The sequence below is a fragment of the Magnolia sinica genome, chromosome 1 (genome assembly GCF_029962835.1).
Source record: "Magnolia sinica isolate HGM2019 chromosome 1, MsV1, whole genome shotgun sequence".
Taxonomy (NCBI): domain Eukaryota; kingdom Viridiplantae; phylum Streptophyta; class Magnoliopsida; order Magnoliales; family Magnoliaceae; genus Magnolia; species Magnolia sinica.
The window spans coordinates 53,746,882-53,759,551 of NC_080573.1; the positions used below are offsets into that span (position 1 = coordinate 53,746,882).

General features: G+C 37.6%; 1 non-coding gene across 1 annotated transcript; it reads right to left on the reverse strand.

Moving 5' to 3' along the window:
• Positions 1 to 11,688: 11,688 nt before the first annotated feature.
• Positions 11,689 to 11,795, reverse strand: LOC131223210 (small nucleolar RNA R71). The gene has a single exon (XR_009160342.1). It is a non-coding gene; the product is annotated as a small nucleolar RNA R71 (small nucleolar RNA).
• Between the last annotated feature and the right edge of the window lie 875 nt (positions 11,796 to 12,670).

Genomic DNA, 12,670 nt, shown 5'->3' on the forward strand with positions numbered 1-12,670 from the left:
CAATAGTGACAAGAACTTTATTCAATGTATAATCACAGAGGCACTAAATATATGTGCTGTGAAGCCTTTTGGGCAAGTGCTCTTAAGGAATTCAATAGGTGCAGTGCTAGTTAACCGAGGGCCAGTTGCCTAAGCTATTTCAACCATGCATGTTTCCAACAATGTTTTGAAGTAATCGAATTCTCCCAAAATGATAGAATGTTAGTTCTGATTTTCAATTTGATATTATCACATCGACCATATGCAGCCAACTTCTTTCATGTATTATAGTTCCTTATGTTGGTATTTTCTAGAACCAGCTTGAACTACTTAGCTTGAAACAAGAGACTTCCCCCTTTTCATCTTTTAATATTGATTTCACTGTCTTTGAAGCTTTTTTTTTTCTTATGCTATTCCAGCTTGTAAAGAAAGGAGAGCTGCAATTTCTTGATTTTCCTTATGTTGTCAAAGGAATGAATGTTTCTTTTAGCGGGATCCTGAGCTACATCGAAGCTACTGTTGCTAAGAAGCTAAAAAAAAACAATTGTTCAGATCGGAACGGCCTCCCTCACCCATTGATAACCTACATGGGTTGGTCGGGTCAGGGTTCAATTGAACCCAACCCATTTACTTAAATGAGGCACATTTTCATCTTGAGTCCGACTCACTCCCCATCTAGCTTGGCCCGAACCTACATCAAAACCAGATCAGTCTAGTAAACCCACAAGCTGACCTAGCACATTGCCACCATCAGTGGCAGTATAGTAATGGTGCTCAGCCACCACAAACACATCGTATATGATGTGAGGTGACCTGGACCTTCCAAATCATGTGCCAGTTTGTAGAAGAATCACATTTGAAAAATTACAACGACTAGGATGTGAAGTGCAAAAGGTCATATACAGAAGGCTAAGTTCATCAATTCATATCTAAATAAGCACAAGCTTAATGCCTCATAGAGAAATACATAATTGATTGTATCTATTTTAGTAAAAGGGTCAAATAATCAACTGAAGTCAGAAATAATGAATCACTTTAGAGTATTTAAAGGACAGGCAAAATGCACATACAACAGCTGGACCTGTGTTTATAGAGCTAGAAGGATTGGACAGTTGCATCTTGCAAAAGATTTAGTTTAATCCAGATTCATAATCAGAGAGATGCCAATACACATTTATTTTTTTTTGGAATTATCAAGATCTAAATCCACTAGTTTGAGGGCCAATGTATATTACTAAATCACGAAGCCCACAATCTGACTTCTTCTATCTCTTTGTTTCTCTAGTTTGGTCCCCTTCCGATGATGAGGGGCTGCTAATATTTAATTTCATTGACACTGCTGGTTTCCTGACTAAAGGATCTGTTATTGGTGAACATCGTAATACAACCGCTTCTGGGTTGGCCCATCTTTTGGTCCTTTCTTGCTCACGCCCTTAGATGACAACCTCTATACACTCTACAAAAGTGGTTAGGTCCAAAAGTAAGAAAGAAGACCTATAAAAAGATATCTACTCATTAGGAATAACTACTGAACTAAGAAACATGATTCAGGAAGGCTGTGAGACTTAGAAATGCAACCGTAGAATCCAAGATCATGAGCATTTTCACAAACACGTCATGAAAAGAATAATCGTATTGTGGACATCTATCGTATGGACAATAAACAATGTATATTGATTGTGGATTATTTGTCAATTCGTTAGAAAATTCATCAACCATAAATATGGAAATAGGAGAACTTTCAACAGATTGAGAGGAAGCGATGAGAACGGACCTGGAATTCTTGTTCGCCTTTGCAGGATCGATCGGATAGATTGCAAAGGGCAACCCTAAAAATCTCTTGGAAGAAGATCTCTCTCCTCTTTTGCCCTAAAATTGCTGGATTTTCCAAACGAAAGCTCGAGGTTTGAGAAACGGAAATTTATACAAAGAGAGAGGAGGCGATTAGGGGCAAGTAACGGAACCAAAACTTACAAGATTTCTCACTGATTCATTGGAAAATGTAAAGGAGAAGAAGTGAGAGAGAGAGAGAGAGAGAGAGAGAGAGATTACCCTAGAAATTATTCATGTCCAAATGTGGGGAATCCTGATTTGGAGACTGATGGCCTGGAATTTCCACACCTGAAGGAGAAGAGATTAAAAGAGAGACGGAGAGAGAGAGAGAGAGAGAGAGAGAGGGATAGAGAATCCTTGAACCCGCGAGAATGAAAAAACTGGCGGGCTCATTTTTTTTTGGGTGCCGATTTGGTACTACCTCCACGGAGTGGAGAGTGGCGGTCTTTTCAAGGGTTACGTAGGGCCCATTGTGATGTATGTGGTTCATCCACTTCGTCCATTCATTTTATCTTTTACTTTTAGCAATTGATCACAAAAGGGAGACAGATCGAAGGACCAAGTGGCCCACACCAAAGATCGATAATAGGCAATTAATCTCCACTGTTTCCTACGGTGTGGTCCACTTAAGCCTACCTCATTTTTTGGGCTCATGCCCTTAAATGAACGGTCAAAATGGATGTACGGTTTAAACGAAACACATACATCAAGGTGGCTCTCACAAAACTTGGTGACGTCACTTCAATAGCGAGTCTGGCCACTCAACGGACGCGGATTTCCTGCTAAAGGGCTCTGGAAGGAAGTTCCTGCGCAAGGATGCGGGGTGGGGCCCACTGAGATATTTTTGAGAAATCCACCTGTTAATCCGTTTTTATAGCTTATTTTAGGACATGCCACAAAAAATGAGGTGGATCCAAAGCTTAATTGGGCCACACAAGAGGAAATAGCGGGGATTCAGTGAGCGCCGTTAAAACAATCTTATCACCATAAAAGTTTTGTATTCGGATTACATTTTTTGTATTTTCACTTCATCCCAGTGGGATTGGCCTTATAAATGGTTTGGATGGCATATAAACATCAAAGTGGAGCCCAGGAAGGTTTCAATGGTCAGAATTTCTTTCCCCACTGTTTCCTCTCGCTTGACACACTTAAGTTTTGGATCCACATCATTTTTCGTCTCATATCCTAAAATGATCTTGAAAAACGGATACATGGGTAGATTTCTAACAAACATCACAGTGGGCCCCACCCCGAATCCTTGTGCAGGAACTTCCTGCGAAACAAATCCACATCCCTACTCAACCTGTCAGTAGTTAATCTACGTTCGCACGAGGAAAGCGGATTGGCTGGTGTACCACACACCAGCTATATAGCTGATGTATTGACGTCAACTAGTTATGTGGGTCCAATCATGAGGTATGTGTTATATCCAAACCGTCCATCCATTTGGCGAGCTCTTCGTAAGGCTTGAGCCGAAAAATAAGACAGATCTAAAGATAAAGTGGACCACACTGAAAAAAGCAGCAGGGGATTGTATGTCTACCATTGAAACCCTTCTGGGGTCACAAGAGTTTCGGATCAACATGAAATTTGTTTTTCCTCTTCAACCAGGTATTTGTGACCTCATGAACGGATTGGATGGAAAATAAACGTTATGGTGGGCTCTATGAATTTTTTAACGGTGAACATCATCATCCCGCTGCTATTTTTGTTGTGGTCCATTTGAGCTTTGGATGTGATTCATTTTGTCTCATGGTGGGGGCCATCGTGATGCATGTGATTTATCAACTCTTTCCATTTATTTTGAAAACTAATTTTAGAGTAGTATTTCAAAAAAGAGGAAGATCAAAGTCCCAAGTAGACCACAATAAAGATTTACGGTGGGCACTTAATATCCATTATTTCCTATGGTGTGGTCCACTTGAGCCTTCAATCTACCTCCTTTTCTTAGAGCATGCCTTAAAATGATCTATGAAATGGATGGACGGCTTAGATAAAACACACACATTGCAGTGGGCCCATCAGATCAACAATCTGGATAACCAATCAATAGGCCCCACTGACCATACAAGGCATGCATCAGCACACAAAACGTTTGTCCTCGAGCCATCCCTGATCCTCCCACTTCTAATGGTAGTTATCGCCACACCTAAAAGTTAGTTTTGTGTAGGACCATCAACTCCCATTTGTCACTAAAGGTTGGTATTTGTTTAAGGTAAGAAAGAACAAAATCTCAGGTGGACCACATCATGGGAAAATACTAGTGAATGAAACGTCTACCATTAAAAACCTCCTAAGGCCCACTGTAATGTTTATTTGACATCTAACCTGTAAATTAGGTCATGCAGACCTGGATGAAGGCAAAAAACAACTATTAGCTTTATTCAAAACTTTTGTAGGCCCAGGAAGTTTTTAATGGCTAGAGTTCATTCAACACTGTGTGGCCCACTTGTGCTTTCGATCTACCTCAGTTTTGGGTTTATATTATAAAATTATCTAGAAAAATGGATGGATGGCATGGACGAGACACATACATCATGTTGGGGTCCACATATCACCGACCACTAGCTATTAGCCAATCCGTTTCCCATAGACGATCGAACTGCCGGGTGTGTTGACGTTACCAATTTCTGTGGGTCCCACCATGGGGTATGTGTTATATCCAAACTGCCTATCCATTTGGAGAGCTTGTTATAATGCTTGACCAGAAAAATAAGACAGATACAAGGATCAATTGGACCACACTATAAAAAGCAATGGGGGATTTAACTTCTACCATTGAAAGCCTTTTGGGGGTCACATAAGTTTTAGGTCAATATGATATTTATTTTGCCCCTTCATCCAGGTCTGTGTGAACTTATTGTGGACCCTACGAATGTTTTAACGGTGAGAATTATTCTCCCACTTATATTTTTGTTGTGGTCTACTTGAGATTTGGATATAAATAATTTTTGGGATCATGCTCTAAAATGATCTCTCCAAATGGATGAACGGTATGGATATAATAAACACATCATTGTGGGCCCATATAACTTTGATTTTCACATGACACGTACACATTAGATAGGTGTGTGGTGTGTGGTACATCAGCCAATCTGCTTCCACACGGATTAGGTGAGATCACGGCCCACGCAACAAGCGCGGATTGCGTCCTACCCTCGGTTGTCTCCAGCTCAAAATGGGTAGGGGCACCAACTGGCCACCGTGATGTATGGAGTCCTTCCACACCATTCATCCATTTTCCCCTATCATTTCAGGAAATAAGCTAAAAATTGAGGCATATCCATGACACAAGCAGACCACGTAATGGTGATTAAATTCCTACCGTTGAAAACTTTTTGGGGACCATAAAAGTTTTGGATTGAGCTAATAATATTTGTGTTTTACTTTCATCCCGATGTAAACAACTTTATGAATAAGTAGGATGGTAAATATACATCATGATGGCCCCAGGGAAAGTTAAAATGGTGAGTATGATTATCATCATTCCTTCTTATGGTGTGGTCCACTTGAGCCTTGTATATGTTTAACTTTTGGTCTCATTTCATAAAATGCAATGGAAAAATGGATGGTGAGGAAAGTCAATCACCACTTTCAAATGGTATGGTCCACTTGGTAATTGCATTTGCTTCATTTTTTGGGATAATGCCTAATATTGATTTGAAAGAACTAATGGATGGCTTGGATACTTAATACATACATCAAGGCGGCCCCCACAATAACCCCACGTTAAGGCATGCTCCACCTTGTGTGAGGGAGTCGTGGAAGCGGAAGGGTAAGACGGTTTAGAACCGTCTCTAATGTAGACAGTCTCTAACTGTCTCAGATGACCACTATAAGACGGCTAAGGACCGTCTGTAATGCAGACGGTTTTTGACTGTCTCAAATGACCATTATACGACGGCTAAGGACTGTATCTAATGCAAATAGTCTCTGACCATCTCAGATAACCACTATAAGATGGCTAAGGACCGTCTCTAATGCAGACTGTGTCTGACCGTCATAGATGACTGCCTATAAGACAACTAAGGACCGTCTCTAATGCTGATGGTCTCTGACCGTCTTAAATGACTGCCTATAAGACAGCTAAGGACCGTCTCTAATGCAGATTGTTTCTGACCGTCTTAGATGACTGCCTATAAGATAGCTAAGGACCATCTCTAATGCCGACGGTCTCTGACCATCTCAGATGACTGCCTATAAGACAGCTAAGGACTGTCTTTTATTTCGACAGTTGATAGTCGTCTTTTCTCCGCAATTATCGACAGATTTTGACCATCTTAAATGATTTGTGGACGTTCAACATTAATAAGACAATTTTACTTCATGTTAAAGGCGGTTAGGAGTTGTCTCAAATTTTAGAGACGGTTAAGAGCTGTCTGTAAACTAAGGGATTTTGTAGACGGTCCACAACCGTCTTAAAATTCGTCTTATTTTTTCCTTTTTCACGTAGTGTAAATTCTGTTCAAGTGAACAACTCTACTATAAAGAAAGAACTCTTAGTCGCAATATTCGCTTTAGACAAATTTAGGTCTTACCTGATCGGATCAAAGATCATCATCTACATGGAGCATGTGTCGCAAAAGTATCTTCTTTCTAAGACAAATGCTAAGCCCCGCCTGATAAGATGGATCTTCTTACTCCAAGAATTTGATATTTAAATACAAGACAAAAAAGGAGTAGAATATGTAGTAGCCAACCACCATTCTCGACTTGACCTCCCTGATTCCCTTGAGCCGACACTGATAAATGATATATTCTCTGACGAACACTCTCAACTATTTTAGTTTGCTGACATTGCAAATTATCTTACTATAGGTTTCACGCTAACATATTAGACTACGCAAGATAAGAAAAAATTCTTCGCCGAAGTACGTAAGTTTTTCTAGGATGATCCTTATTTGTTTAAATATTGCCCAGACCATATTCTAAGGAGATATGTGCCAAACAATAAACATTAGAGTGTCATCTCCTTTTGTCATTTTCAGGCCTATGATGGTCATTTTTCTACTAAAAAGGCCATGACTAAAATTCTGCAGTGCAATTTTTATTAGCCTATGATGTTCAGAGATACTCATGAGTTTTGCAAAGCTTATGAGCATTGTCAGAAATTGGGAGGGTTGGTCCGACGAAATATGATACTTTTGAACCTCATTCTTATCATTGAAGCATTTGATTGTTGGGGCATCGATTTCATGGGATCATTCCCCCAATCCTTTGGGAATATTTACATTTTGTTAGCAGTAGACTATGTCACTAAGTGGGTCGAAGCGATCCCGTGCCATAATAATGATCATAAAATGGTTATTCGATTCTTAAAAGAAAATATCCTTTCTCGATTCAGAATGCCTCGGGCCATCATTAGTGATGGAGGTTCACACTTTTGTAATAGGCCATTTGATAACTTAATGAAGAAATATGACATTTCTCATAAAGTGATCACTCCATATCACCTGCAGACAAGCGGGTAAGCTGAGATTTCCAATAAGGAAATTAAACAAATTTTGGAAAAAACGGTTAACCCTGACCATAAATATTGGTCAATTCACCTCACTGATGCCTTATGGGCTTACCGTACAACTTTTAACACCCACATTGGAAGTCTCCCTTTAGACTCGTCTATGAGAAAGCTTACCACCTACCTATGGAGCTGGAGCATACATCCTACTAGGCTATCAAAAATCTGAACTTTAATTTAAATAACAATGGCTCGCTGCGCAAACTTTAATTGAATGAACTCAAGAAAATTTGGAACGATGCTTATAAGAACTCGAGAATTTACAAAGACATGATGAAGGTATTCCATGACAGAAACATTCTTTGAAAATCATTCATAACTGGTCAAAAAGTCCTCTACAATTCTCAGTTACATCTTTTCGCGGGTAAACTTTGATCTCGTTAGACCGTTCCCTTCATCGTTACTAATGTCTATCCTTATGGGGCAGTCAAGATAAAGAATTCGACGAATGATAATAGTTTCAAAGTGACTGGACATTATCTCAAGACATTTGTTGAGAAGTTTGATTTAGAGGACATGTCCATGCCTCTGACTGATCATGTGTATCAGGATTGACCTCTTAGTCTGACGAAGGTATAGTTAGGTTTATTACTTTTACATGATTTAGGATTAGGATTGTTTGATTTCAGTTTGTTTAGTTTTCGTACTAACCTATTTACATGTTAAGAACTTTGGAAAAACTTCAATTCTCATTCTTCAGGTATTATCTTCTCATCACTTGTCATTTCTTTTCGTTGTCTCATGTGTATTGCATGCTCATATCTTTTACATTAAGGAGAATGTAGGTTTTAGGTTGGGGGTGTGGATTAGGTAAACTAATTAGTGTTTTCTTAATTTTGAGCAAAAATTATGAAAATTTTTAATTTTCATGCTAAAAACATGTTTGTGAATGATAAATTATGGAATTAATAATGCTTTGAGTATGATGATAAAATAAGAGATTGAATTTAAAATTGTTGGAGTTTGATCAATTGAGTAAGATTATCGCTTAAGTTCTTTCATTTAATCGATTAAGAGAAAGTTTGACTATCATGTTAATATAAGTCACAAGCCACATTCAAATTGCTTTCTATGAATAATGCTAGAATTTTTAATGGTTGGCATGTGCATCATTGATAGATATTGAGAATTGAGTCTGGAGAATTTTATCCACCTTAAAAAGATGAAAAGAACTAGTTTAAAAAAAAAGAGAGATCGACGAAAAGGTCATGTACGATGAAAAGACTGGAAAGGAATGAAAAGTCTGAAAAGAATGAAAAAATAAAAGAGACTGTGGATATACAATAAAAAACTAAAAAAAGAAGGAAAATGTGATAAGTTCACAATCATTACTTAATTATTCAATAAAACTTGAGGTGATGAGCATGGCCAACATTATGAAATAGTAGTATGTAATGAAAAGTAAATAGAATTCACTAAGCACATTGGAAAATTTTGATATATGAAATTATGCTCTTAAATGATTGATAAAGAAACTTTTTGATTGATTGTTCATGTGATTTGGCACTAAGTTTTCAAAATTGTACTCACATTTCTTTATATTGTACTCAATCATACTTGATTACACAAAAGATTATCTTCTAAAAGTAATTTGAATATCGAAGATTGAAGATTACTTCATGCATGTTTTGATCGGAACTAACAAAATGCTGGTTGGGAAGTTGTTGAGTGTGAAATATTACATATTCCCACTATTTATACCTTGGTTTTATAAACATGATAGTGCTTAATCGATCTAATTATGTATGTTTTCATGTACGAGGTGATTTCAAGAGCTTAAGGTGAAATTGATGTCACAAGGAAGATTTATGCTCAAATAATTACTAAATAAAGATTTTGAGATTTAGAAGTCATTAATGAAGAATTCACATGCCAAAGATCCAAGGAAACCAAGTGAGGAATGAAGAGAATTGAAGATTTGAAGTGAAAAAAGAAAAAGAAAAAAAAAGGAATCCTGAAACTTATTCTTAAAAATTGTCATAAAAAACATATTCTGAAATTCTGAGTTAAAAAAATGAAAGTTCTGAAATTGCATTTTGGGAAACTACACAGTGAGTAAATTTGAGGCAATTTCTAGATTTTTTGAACTTAGTGCGAAAGTTGGAGTTGCATATCTATAAATAGGACTCCCTAGGGTGATCCAAAGCATTTTTTAGGGTTTGGAAAGGTCTCAAGGAGCATAGCACAAGGGTGGATGTTGAGTGTCAAATATTGCGTAATTTTTTCTATTTATATCTTAGTTTTATGAACATGATAATGCTTAATGGTCTATTTTATACATGTTTTTGTTGTAAGTTGAATCTGAGAGCTTAGATTGAAAGAATGTTAAAAGCATAGATTTGATGCTCAAGAATTACCAAGACAAAGATTGGATCTTAGAAGACCAAGAATGAAGAATTCACATGCCAAAGATCTAAGAAATCCAAGTGAGGAATGAAGAGAATCGAAGCTTTGAAGTGAATTTCTGTGATCCTCAACTAATTTAAGCTTCGACCAGTCCTGACTCCTACTTGACTAGTCGAAAAACCATCGACTTGAGCTCCAGCAACATTATCCTCTAAATTCCCATCATCCTCGACTAGTTGAAGGTGACCCTCAACCAGTCGAAAGTTGTCCTCGACTAGTTGAGGGTTACGCAGATTTTGTGCAGACTGCGTAAATTTGAGGCGGTTTCTGAATTTTTCTAACTCGGTACGAAAGTTGGAGTTTGACAACTATAAATAAGAGTCCATAGGATGTTCCTAAGCATTTTTTAGGGTTTAAAGAGTGGAACAAAAGCGTGGAGAGCCATCGCCAAGAATTTTCTTCTTCTTCCTTAGTTGTTGTTATGCTTTTCTTAAGAGATTTTTAGTTCAATCATGTCTGGCTAAACCTCTTAGCTAAGGCTAAGAGGTAAAGCTTGTAGCATAATTAGGATGTTTACTTTGCTTTAATTCTTGTTGTATTGAACTTCATTGAATTCTAGTTTGATTTTAAGGAATATTTTTAGTTTTTAATGGTTTGTTGTGACTCATATTGCAATAAATCGGCGATAGCTTTGAATATCTTTTTTTCCTATTAGAGATCGTGGGATTGGTAAATCTTATTGTTCACCATCGTCCCTTAGGCATGGTAGGGTGATGAAATCCCTTCCAATTATCACAATTCTCATCCATTGAGAATTAGGTCAATGAAAGTTCAGATTTGATTTAATTATTATATTTTCCAATTGGATAGGATAGGACTCCAATTCCAATTGTGTTCATTAAATTAAAGTAAGGTAGCATCTTAATTACTACAAGTGGATCCTTGGCACCCTAGTTCTCACCTTTAAATTCAGAAGTTTTAATAACAAATTCACAATTACTCTTCCTAATTATTCAGATTTAGGTTTACATATTCTTCTAGTTATAGTTCTAGTTACTTTCAAAATACACATGATTTTAGTCCTGGTGGATTCGACATCGGTCTTACCGAGATTATAACTACATTGCGACCCTACACTTGGGGTTGTGAATAAGTTTTTCTCGTCATTTCCAAGGACTAACAACTGTGTTTTTTTTTTTTTTTTAAAATAATTAGTATTAGAATTAGGTTAAGATTAGGGTTTAGTTTCTATTGTATTTGTAGGTTAGGAATTTGTCTGCTTTGTTTTTTGAAACTAACTTGTTTTTCTGTTTTGTAGGATCTTAACATAGAAATCTCCAATTCGGTAACTTATTTCTAATTCTCTCTCTTTCTTTTTTTAGATTTCTTATTGCTTTAGTTTTCTTTCTCTTTAAGTTTAGGTTTAGCTAGTTGAAGGCTTCGAGTGGTTCATGCTCAAGTGAGTTCGTGATAACACTCAACGTCTCTTAAGTGAAGGAGGATTGGTCGAAGGTTTGCCTATCCATCACAGGATTAAACATCACTAGAGATCCTTAAAGTTGGTAGAGGTGATGGCTACAAATCAACCTGCAAATCCACCTCAACCTCCGGTTGATGAAATCTAGGATGAGAATGAGGTGCAGAGCACACCCCCACCTCGTACACTACAAGATTTCTTACAATCGGCGGGGGTGAGCATGCCTTCCTATATGGTTTTTTCAGAAAATACAAGAAACATGGATATCAAGCCAAGAGTGATCCAACTCCTTCCAAAGTTCCATAGACTTGAATCTGAAAGTCCATATTTACATATGAAAAAGTTAGATGAGATTATAGCCACTTTATATTTTCTTAACGTGTTTGAGGACACGGTCAGGCTGAAACTCTTTCCCTTCTCCTTGAAAGAAAAAGCTGAGACATGGTTACGCTCACTACGTCCACGGTCTATTGATAGATGGAACAACATGACAAGGGAGTTCATTAAGAAAATTTTCCCATATCGTAAAACGAACACTCTTAGAAAGTCGATCATGAACTTCACCCAAAAGGAAAATGAAACATTCTTCCAATGTTGGGAGCGGTTCAAGGATCTTGTCAGTTCATGCCCATAACATGATTTTGAAACGTGACACATTAAAAGTTTTTTCTATGATGGACTGACGTCTTCCATGGGCCAAATGGTTAAGATAATGTGCAATGGGGAATTCATGAACAAAGACGTCAATGATGTATAGGATTATTTTGACAAACTTGCTGAAAACACACAATCATAGGACATCTCCTCAAGACCAAACACCACATCTAAGCCTACTCAACCAAACCAGAGGGGTGGAATCTACTTGCTGAAAGAGGAAGACGATATAAATGCTAAAGTGGCTAGCCTTACAAGGAAACTCGAGGTCATGGAACTTAAGAAGGATAAGGCTAGGGAAACTGTTTGCAGTATTTGTGCTTACAATGTTCATACAACTGAAAATTGTCCAACAATACCTGCTTTTGAAGAAGTTCTGAATGAGCAATCAAATGTCGTAAACAACTACCAGAGGCCTTTTAAAGGAACCTCCTCAGATATATACAATTCTAGTTGGAGAAATCATCCAAATTTCAGATGGAGGAATGGACAAACTACCACTCCTTAGGGGATCCTGAACCAATTTTTGGACCAAAGGAAACCTCAAGCGGATCTGATTCTAAAACATATTCAAAATCAAGAGCTTTTTAACCAAGGTATGCTACAAGCCTTTCAAGACCTTACAAAGGCCATATAAGGACTCGCGACAAAAAATACAATTGGGGAGAAATGGATGCTTATAGCTCAACCTCTCCCCAACCCAAAGCCACAATGTGAAATTAGCAACGCAAGCTCTTCACATCAGATGGAGCAAGCTAAGTCTATCACCACTCTTAAGAATGGGAAAACAATTGATAAATTTATTCCGGTAAGAGGGCTGAAAAGCCTAAGGACCCAGAAGTAGATGAAACTGCTATACCTAG